Genomic DNA, 10,773 nt, shown 5'->3' with positions numbered 1-10,773 from the left:
ACGGTGTAATCGACATTGGTCCGGCTCCCGACACCAATTCAATTGCAAATTCAATCTCCCTCTGAGGTGGGAACTCAGGAATATCTTCCGGGAACACCTCTGGAAAGTCTCTAACTATCGGGATACGATCTATCTCCTGATTGTCACCTAACGCATTAGCCTCCAACAAGATATAACCCTCACTCTTCTCCACTACAGTGCACCATTACAAAGTTCAGGTAGTAACCCTTAGCTACCACTACTCCATTTTCTCCTTCCGGCATAAACTAAATTGACTGCTCAAAGCAATCCAACAAAATACGATTCTTTGATAACCAATCAAACCCCAAAATCATCTCCAACCCAACCATTGGTAAACAAATCAAGTCATGCACAAAATCTCTACCCTCAAGCTTGAAACCTACTTGCCTACAACCTGACCTAGTCATAACCGTCTGATGCGGAGTATGTACATGCAACTCAAATGCTAATTCTGACACTTTCAAGTCTAGTTCCTCAACTTTAGCAAACGAAATAAATGAATGCAAAACTCCAGTATCATACAATGCAACCAAGATCTTATCACCAATTAAACAGTTACCTCTCATCAGAGGATCCACCTTAGCAGCATCATTGGCGTTCACAGCAAATACTCGTCCTTGGTGCTGACCCGCATTTAGGTTCTTCCTTTGAGTACAATCCCTCACAATATGACCAGGCAGACCACAGTTGAAGCAACCACCTATACCAATCTTGCAAGAGTCATATGGATGAATGCGTCCAAAATTATCACAAATTAAATCCAGAGAAACCTTACTCTGATTCCCTCTCCCTTTGCCACGCTGGTACTGATCATAAGCGTTCTTTTTGAAGCCTCCTTGACCTTGAGGCGCATGTCCTCCTCTCTTAAAACTTTTCCCCCTCGGCTGAAAGTACTTGCAACGTCCCCGACTAGTGTTTCCTCCATGAGTGTCCTTTGACGAGGCTACCGTCTTTGGATATTCCTCCACAACTCTAGCCTTGTTCACCAGATTGGAGAAAATACGAATCTCCAAAGGAGCCACAGCAGTCATGATGTTGTCCTTCAAACCCCTTTGATACTTAATGCATTTCCAGCTCTCGTAGGTCTCCGGGGCACCCTGACACACCCTAGAGAATCTATAGAGCTCCTCAAATTGGTTAGTGTAGTCCGCCACAGAAAAGAAACCTTGCTTCTGCTGTATAAGTTCCATCTCCTTCGCTTCCCTTGCAAACTCAGGAAAGTACTTCTTGTAGAAGGCTGTCTGGAATATATCCCAAGGGATATCGGCATTCTGAAGCTGTAGCAAGCGGCATTCTCTTGCCACCAATGCTGGGCCTGTCCAAGAAGCTGATAGGCAGCAAATTCTACATATTGGTTATTCGGAACATGCTGTGCTTATAAAGCATGCTCCATGGCTTGGAACCAGTTATCCACTTCTGTAGGGTTGGTTGAACCTCTGAAACTTGGCGGATGAACCTTGAGAAAAGTAGCCAAGGTCATTGGAGCACGTCCCATGTTATCACCATTCCCTTCAGCATTGTCATTCCCATTTTTGTCTCCATTTCCGTTTCCAGCCGGTTGGCCTAACCTCTGCACAGCATGCAGATTCGCAGCAGCATTAGCCTCTATGGTGTTCACAAGATTAGCCATTGCCGCCATGAATTCGGCATGGTTATCGGTCGGCTACTCATTCCTACTCTCTGCTCTTGAACGTGTAAGACCTCGTCCGCCAGTAGCGATTAGGGTTCTTGTCTATACCAAACAATGGATATCAAGGTGACCAGTCTTAATATCAAAAGCCTAGTGCTTCAATTATCCCAAAAAGGCACTCACAAATAAGCACGCTATGCATATATCAAATAGATAACCTAATAACATCAAAGAAAAAGACACACAGAGTATGCAATGAAGTACAATCGGTCCATCCCTTAGGCTCACGAGGACGAACCGCTCTGATACCACTAAATGTAATACCCTAATTACCCTAAGCATTACTTTGCGTCGTAAAGCAAAGGTTAATCAAAGGTTACGACAGTTCTAAGCTCCTACATATAATATATAGAAAGAATTAATATATTCTAGAAGCCCGATGAAGGATATAGCTCAAAAACAGGATTTGAAAAGTGCAAAACGTACTCACGAAGCTACTAACTTAACACACAAGATATATACATAATATAACAAAATATAAGTGTGTAATCGTAATAAGATCTAGCCACAAGTCGCGGAGCTTAAGCCGACTAGCTATATACAGATAATTCAGAAGTCCGAAGTTTAAAACAGCTTATACAAGTTTTTCTCTCAATGCAAGCCTCTAGGCAAAAGTAAATACAAAAGATGAGAGATATAAACAAAAGAAGCAAAAAAACTCCAAAACATATCCAGGATCCTCTGCTCTGTCACCATTGAAACAACTCACCGAGGTGGGTTGTGACCTGCGTCTGAAAAAGAACAACAGAATATGGTATAAGAATCGGAGGTTCTCAGTATGGTAACAGTGCCCAGTGATGTAAGATATAATACTCTGGGATGCCAGAGGCAATCCTAGAACTTCATATCCATCACAAGATTCATCTTAAAATAGAATTAAAACAGTAAAGCATAACTCAAAACCTTAACATAATAAAAAGGTAATATAACTTAGTGGATTTTCTAACTAACACTCTCCGTTGTCCCACAGCCTTCATCAACATATCCTCCATGCGATCTCATCGCCATCGCCTTCTGAGCCTCCTCAATCCCAGTAGAAAGCACAATTAAGTTCAATGCAAGTAAAACACAAGTATAGGAATATATATCAAGTAATTCAAATAGGAAATTAGGCATGATATACAATTAGGCAAGCAATTACAAGTCAGCAATGCATACAAATAGATAGAAGATGCATATGATGAATGCCTGTTGATGAGCGGATAATTTATACGCTTTTTGGCATTGTTTTTACATAGTTTTTAGTATAATTTAGTTAGTTTTTAGTATATTTTTATTAGTTTTTAAATAAAAATCACATTTCTGGACTTTACTATGAGTTTGTGTGTTTTTCTGTGATTTCAGGTAATTTCTGGCTGAAATTGAGGGACTTGAGCAAAAATTAGATTCAGAGGTTGAAGAAGGACTGAAGATGCTGTTGGATTCTGACCTCCCTGCACTCAAAGTGGATTTTCTGGAGCTACAAGACTCCAAATGGGGCGCTCTCAATTGCGTTGGAAAGTAGACATCAAGGGCTTTCCAGAAATATATAATAGTCCATACTTTGTCCGAGTTTAGATGACGCAAACTGGCGTTCAACGCCAGTTCCATGCTGCATTCTGGAGTTAAACGCCAGAAACAGGTTGCAAAGTGGAGTTAAACGCCAGAAACAGGTCACAAACTAGCGTTCAACTCCAAAAGAAGCCTCTACACGTGTAAAGCTCAATGCTCAGCCCATGCACACACCAAGTGGGCCCCAGAAGTGAATTTCTGCATCAATTACTCATTTCTGTAAACCCTAGTAACTAGTTTAGTATAAGTAGGACTTTTTACTATTGCATTTACATCTTTAGTTTCATCTTTAGATCACGTTTGGGGGCTGGCCTCTCGGCCATGCCTGGATCTTCATCACTTATGTATTTTCAACGGTAGAGTTTCTACACACCATAGATTAAGGTGTGGAGCTCTGCTGTTCCTCATGAATTAATACAAAGTACTATTGTTTTTCTATTCAATTCAAGCTTATTCCGATTCTAAGATATTCATTCGCACCTCAATATGAATGTGATGATCGTGACAGTCATCATCATTCCCAACTATGAACGCGTGCCTGACAACCACTTCCGTTCTACCTTAGATTGAATGAGTATCTCTGGGATTCCTTAATCAGAATCTTCGTGGTATAAGTTAGAATCCATGGACGGCCATTCTTGAGATCCGGAAAGTCTAAACCTTGTCTGTGGTATTCTGAGTTGGATCTGGGAAGGGATGGCTGCGACGAGCTTCAAACTCGCGAGTGCTGGGCATAGTGACAGACGCAAAAGGATCAATGGATCCTATTCCAGTATGATCGAGAACCGACAGATGATTAGCCATGCAGTGACATCGCATTGGACCATTTTCACTGAGAGGACAGGATGTAGCCATTGACAATGGTGATGCCGAACATACAGCTTGCCATGGAAAGGAGTATGAATGATTGGATGAAGACAGCAGGAAAGCAGAGGTTCAGGAGGAACGAACGCATCTCTATACGCTTATCTGAAATTCTCACCAATGAATTACATAAGTATCACTATCTTTATTTTATTTTATATTTATCTTTTAATTATTAAATCTCTATAATCAATTGAATCCGCCTGACTGAGATTTACAAGGTGACCATAGCTTGCTTCAAGCCGACAATCTCCGTGGGATCGACCCTTACTCACGTAAGGTTTATTACTTGGACGACCCAGTGCACTTGCTGGTTAGTTGTGCAAAGTTGTGACAAAGAACTAAGATTATGAACGTGCGTATTGAGTTTTTAGCACCGTTACCAAGGAATAGAACCGTCATGATTTCTGCGCACCAAGTTTTTGGCGCCGTTGCCGGGACTTGTTCGAGTTTGGACAACTGACGGTTCATCTTGTTGCTCAGATTAGGTAATTTTATTTTATTTTTAAGCTTTTTATTTCTTATTTTTGAAAATAATATAATAAAATAATAAAATAATTTTCTTCTTTTTTGTTTTTCCAAAATAATTTTCGAAAAATCCAAAAAAATTAATAAAATCATAAAATCAAAAATAATTTTGTGTTTCTTGTTTGAGTCTTGTGTCAATTTTTAAGTTTGGTGTCAATTGCATTCTTTTATTTTTCTTAAAAAATTTTCGAAAACACATGCATTGAGTTTCTTTCTTGTTCTTCATGATCTTCAAGTTGTTCTTGATAAGTTTTCTTGTTTGATCTTTAAAATTTCTTGTTTTGTGTCTTTTCTTGTTTTTCATATGCATTCTTGAATTCTTAGTGTCTAAATATTAAAAATTTCTAAGTTTGGTGTCTTGCATGTTTTTTTTTATTAAAAATTTTTCAAAAATACATACTTGATGTTCATCATGATCTTCAAAGTGTTCTTGGTGTTCATCTTTGCATTCATAGTGTTCTTGCATGTTTCCTTTGTTTTGATCCAAAATTTTCATGCATTGAGTCTTTTTGATGTTTTTCTCTTTCCTTGTTAAAATTCAAAAATCAAAAAAATATCTTTCCCTTATTTTTTCATAAATTTTCGAAAATTTGAGTTGACTTTTTCAAAACTTTTTAAAATTTAGTTGTTTCTTATGAGTCAAATCAAATTTTCAATTTAAAAAATTCTATCTTTTTCAAATCTTTTTCAAAAATCAAATCTTTTTCATTTTTCTTTTATAAATTTTGAAACTTTCAAAATTATTTTCAAAATCTTTTTCTTATTTTTACTTCAGATTTTTGAAATTAATGCTAACAATTAATGTGATTGATTCAAAATTTTTAAGTTTGTTACTTGCCTATTAAGAAAGGTTCAATCTTTAAATTTTAAAATCATATCTTTTTGTTTCTTGTTAGTCAAGTAATCAACTTTAATTTTCAAAATCAAATTTTTTTTTTTAAATTTCTTTTTCAAATATTTTTCAAAATAAGTTTCAATCACATCTTTTCAAAATCAATTTCAAAATATTTTCTAACTTCTTATCTTTTCAAAATTAATTTTCAAATCTTTTTCAATTAATCCTATCCTTTTGTTTCAATCATATCTTTTTCAAAACCACCTAACTAATTCTCTCTCTTTCTAATTTTCGAAAATCACCTTCCCCTTTTTCTAAAATTTTCTTTTTAATTAACTATTTGTTTTAAATTTAATTTAATTTGATTTAATTTTCCTTGCTTAATTTTCGAATTTTTAATTTTAATTTTTAATTTAAAAACAAAAATACTTTTATTTTATTTTATCTAATTTTTGAAAATTCTTCTCCCTCACCTTCTATTTATTTATTCATCTACTAACATCCCTTTTTCACCCAAGAATTCGAACCTACTCCTCACCCTTGTGTTTGGATTCTCCTTCTTCTATTCATATCTTCTTCTACTCACATAAAGGAATCTCTATACTGTGACATAGAGGATTCCATATTTTCGTTTCTGTTTTCTTCTTTTTCATATGAGCAGGAACAAGGATAAGAACATTCTTGTTGAGGCTGATCCTGAACCTGAAAGGACTCTGAAGAGGAAGCTAAGGGAAGCTAAAGCACAACTCTCTGGAGAAAATCTGACAGAAATTTTCGAAAAAGAAGGAGGCATGGCCAAAAATAATAACAATGCAAGGAAGATGCTTGGTGACTTTACTGCACCTAATTCCAATTTACATGGAAGAAGCATCTCAATCCCTGCCATTGGAGCAAACAATTTTGAGCTGAAACCTCAATTAGTTTCTCTGATGCAACAGAATTGCAAGTTTTATGGACTTCCATCCGAAGATCTTTTTCAGGCTTATGCTTTTCCTGTTTGCTGTAAGAGACAAAGCTAGAATATGGTTGGACTCTCAACCTAAGGATAGCCTGAACTCTTGGGATAAGCTGGTCACAGCTTTCTTAGCCAAGTTCTTTCCTCCTCAAAAGCTTAGTAAGCTTAGAGTGGATGTTCAAACCTTCAGACAAAAAGTAGGTGAATCCCTCTATGAAGCTTGGGAGAGATACAAGGAACTGACCAAAAAGTGTCCTTCTGACATGCTTTCAGAATGGACCATCCTGGATATATTCTATGATGGTCTGTCTGAATTATCTAAAATGTCATTGGACTATTTTCCAGGTGGATCCATTCACCTAAAGAAAACGCCTGCAGAAGCTCAAGAACTCATTGACATGGTTGCAAATAACCAGTTTATGTACACTTCTAAAAGGAATCCTGTGAGTAATGGGACACCTTAGAGGAAGGGAGTTCTTGAAATTGATACTCTGAATGCCATATTGGCTCAGAACAAAATATTGACTCAGCAAGTCAATATGATCTCTCAGAGTCTGAATGGATTGAAGGAATCATCCAACAATACTAAAGAGGCATCTTCTGAAGAAGAAGTTTATGATCCTGAGAACCCTGCAATAGCAGAGGTGAATTACATGGGTGAACCCTATGGAAACACCTATAATCCCTCATGGAGAAATTATCCAAATTTCTCATGGAAGGATCAACAAAAGCCTCAACAAGGCTTTAATAATGGTGGAAGAAACAGGTTCAGCAATAGCAAGCCTTTTCCATCATCCACTCAGCAACAGACAGAGAATTCTGAGCAGAATCCATCTAGCTTAGCAAATATAGTCTCTGATCTATCTAACGCCACTGTAAGTTTCATGAATGAAACAAGGTCCTCCATTAGGAATTTGGAGGCACAAGTAGGCCAGCTGAGTAAAAGAGTCACTGAAACTCCTCCTAGTACTCTCCCAAGCAATACAGAAAAAAATCCAAAGAGAGAGTGCAAGGCCATTGATTTAACCATCATGGCCGAACCTACAAGGGAGGGGGAGGACGTGAATCCTAGTGAGGAAGACCTTCTGGGACGTCCAGTGACCGATAAGGAGTATCCCTTTGAGGAACCAAAGGAATCTGAAGCTCAATTAGAGACCATAGAGATTCCATTGAACCTCCTTCTGTCCTTCATGAGCTCTGATGAGTATTCTTCCTCTGAAGAGGATGAAGACATTACTGAAGAGCAAGTTGCTAAATACCTTGGTACAATCATGAAGCTGAATGCCAAATTATTTGGTAATGAGACTTGGGAAGATGAACCTCCCTTGCTCACCAATGAAATGAATGCATTGGATAGGCAGAAATTACCTCAAAAGAAACAGGATCCTGGTAAATTCTTAATACCCTGTACCATAGGCACCATGACCTTTGAGAAGGCTCTGTGTGACCTGGGGTCAGGAATAAACTTAATGCCACTCTCTGTAATGGAGAAACTTGGGATCTTTGAGGTGCAAGCTGCCAGAATTTCATTAGAGATGGCAGACAACTCAAGAAAACAGGCTTACGGACAAGTAGAATGCATTGGATAGGCAGAAATTACCTCAAAAGAAACAGGATCCTGGTAAATTCTTAATACCCTGTACCATAGGCACCATGACCTTTGAGAAGGCTCTGTGTGACCTGGGGTCAGGAATAAACTTAATGCCACTCTCTGTAATGGAGAAACTTGGGATCTTTGAGGTGCAAGCTGCCAGAATTTCATTAGAGATGGCAGACAACTCAAGAAAACAGGCTTACGGACAAGTAGAGGACGTGTTAGTAAAGGTTGAAGGCCTTTACATCCCTGCTGATTTCATAATCCTAGACACTGGAAAGGAAGAGGATGAATCCATCATCCTTGGAAGACCCTTCCTAGCCATAGCAAGAGCTGTGATTGATGTGGACAGAGGAGAGTTAGTCCTTCAACTGAATGAGGACAACCTTGTGTTTGAAACTCAAGGTTCTCCTTCTGTAACCATGGAGAGGAAGCATGAAAAGCTTCCCTCACTGTAGAGTCAACTAAAGCCCCTACAGTCAACTCTAAGTTTGGTGTTAGGAGGCCACAACCAAACTCTAAGTTTGGTGTTGAACCCCCACATTCAAACTCTAAGTTTGGTGTTGGGAGGTTCCAACCTTGCTCTGATTATCTGTGAGGCTCCATGAGAGCTCACTGTCAAGCTATTGACATTAAAAAAGCGCTTATTGGGAGGCAACCCAATGTTATTTGATCATATATATTTTATTTTCCTTTTGTTATTTCGTGTTTTATTAGGTTGATGATCATGTGAAGTCACAAAAACTACTAAAAAATCAAAAATAGAATGAAAAACATCATTGAAAATAGCACACCCTAGAGGAGAGCAGTCTGGCGTTTAAACGCCAGAAACAAGCATCTGTCTGGCATTTAACACCAGAAACAGGCACCAAGCTGGCGTTTAACGCCAGAAACAAGCATCTTCCTGGCGTTAAACGCCAGAAACAAGCTACATTTGGGCATTTAATGCCAGAAATAGGCAGCAGTCTAGCGTTAAACACCAGGATTGCACAGCAAGGGCGTTTTACACGCCTAATTGGAGCAGGGATGCTAAGTCCTTGACCCCACTTGATCTGTGGACCCCACAGGATCCCCACATCTTCTTCTCTCCTCTTCACACCTTTTCATAACTCTCTTCCCCAAATACCCTTCACCAATCACCTCAATCACTCTTTCCCATCACTTCTTCACCATTCACATCCATCCTCTCTTCCCCATAAACCCCACCTACTTTCAAAATTCAAACTAATTTCCCTTCCAAACCCAACCCTAATTGGTCGAACCCTACACCCTCTCTCACTCCTATATAAACCCCTCACTCCTTCTTCATTTTCACATAACACAACCCTCTCTTCTTCTCCTTGGCCGAATACATCTTCTTCCCCCATCTCCTCCATTTTCTTCTTCTTCTACTACTTTCTATCTTCTTTTGCTCGGGGATGAGCAAATATTTTAAGTTTGGTGTGGTAAAAGCATAGCTTTTTGTTTTTCCATAACCATTTATGGCACCTAAGGCCAGAGAAACCTCTAGAAAGAGGAAAAGGAAGGCAATTGCTTCCACCTCTGAGTCATGGGAGATGGAGAGATTTATCTCAAAGGTCCATCAAGACCACTTCTATGAAGTTGTGGCCAAGAAGAAAGTGATCCCTGAGGTTCCTTTCAAGCTCAAAAAGAATGAGTATCCGGAGATCCGACTTGAGATCCAAAGAAGAGGTTGGGAAGTTCTCACCAACCCCATTCAACAAGTCGGGATCCTAATGGTTCAAGAGTTCTATGCAAATGCATGGATCACTAGGAACCATGATCAAAGTGTGAACCCAAATCCAAAGCATTGGCTTACCATGGTTCGGGGGAAATACTTAGATTTCAGTCCGAAAAATGTAAGGCTGGCGTTTAACTTGCCAATGATGGAGGAGAACGCACGCCCCTACACAAGAAGGGTCAACTTTTATCAAAGGTTGGACCAAGTCCTCATAGACATATATGAGGAAGGAGCTCAATGGAAAATTGACTCAAGAGGCAAGCCGGTTCAACTAAGAAGGCATGACCTCAAACCAGTGGCTAGGGGATGGTTAGAGTTTATTCAACGCTCAATCATTCCTACTAGTAACTGGTCTGAAGTTACTATAGACCGGGCCATCATGATCCATAGTATCATAATTGGAGAGGAGGTGGAAGTTCATGAGATTATACCTCAAGAACTTTACAAGGTGGCTGACAAGTCCTCCACTTGGGCAAGGTTAGCCTTTCCTCACCTCATATGCCACCTCTGCAATTCGGCTGAAATTGACATAGAGGGAGACATCCTCATTGAAGAGGACAAGCCCATCACTAAGAAAAGGATGGAGCAAACAAGAGATCATGGACCTCAACAAGAGCATGAGGAAATTCCTCACCATGAAATCCCTGAGATGCCTCAAGGGATGCACTTTCCTCCACAAAACTATTGGGAGCAAATCAACACTTCCCTAGGAGAATTAAGTTCCAACATGGGACAACTAAGGGTGGAGCACCAAGAGCACTCCATCATCCTCCATGAGATTAGAGAAGATCAAAGAGCCATGAGGGAGGAGCAACAAAGGCAAGGAAGAGACATAGAGGAGCTCAAAAGTACCATTGGTTCTTCAAGAAGAGGAAGACGTCACCCTCACTAAGGTGGACTCATTCCTTAATCTCCTTGTCTATTTATTTTACTATTTTTCGATTTTTGAGCTTTATGTTTTATTTATGTTTGTGTCTTTACTATATGATCACTA

General features: G+C 39.1%; 1 non-coding gene across 1 annotated transcript; it reads right to left on the bottom strand.

Annotated features, from left to right (window-relative positions):
- Positions 1 to 6,605: 6,605 nt before the first annotated feature.
- Positions 6,606 to 6,713, bottom strand: LOC112782124 (small nucleolar RNA R71). Its single transcript, XR_003192862.1, has one exon. It is a non-coding gene; the product is annotated as a small nucleolar RNA R71 (small nucleolar RNA).
- Positions 6,714 to 10,773: the final 4,060 nt, after the last annotated feature.

Source organism: Arachis hypogaea, chromosome 19 (genome assembly GCF_003086295.3).
Source record: "Arachis hypogaea cultivar Tifrunner chromosome 19, arahy.Tifrunner.gnm2.J5K5, whole genome shotgun sequence".
Classification (NCBI taxonomy): Eukaryota; Viridiplantae; Streptophyta; class Magnoliopsida; order Fabales; family Fabaceae; genus Arachis; species Arachis hypogaea.
This window is presented reverse-complemented; position numbering and strand designations above follow the sequence as displayed.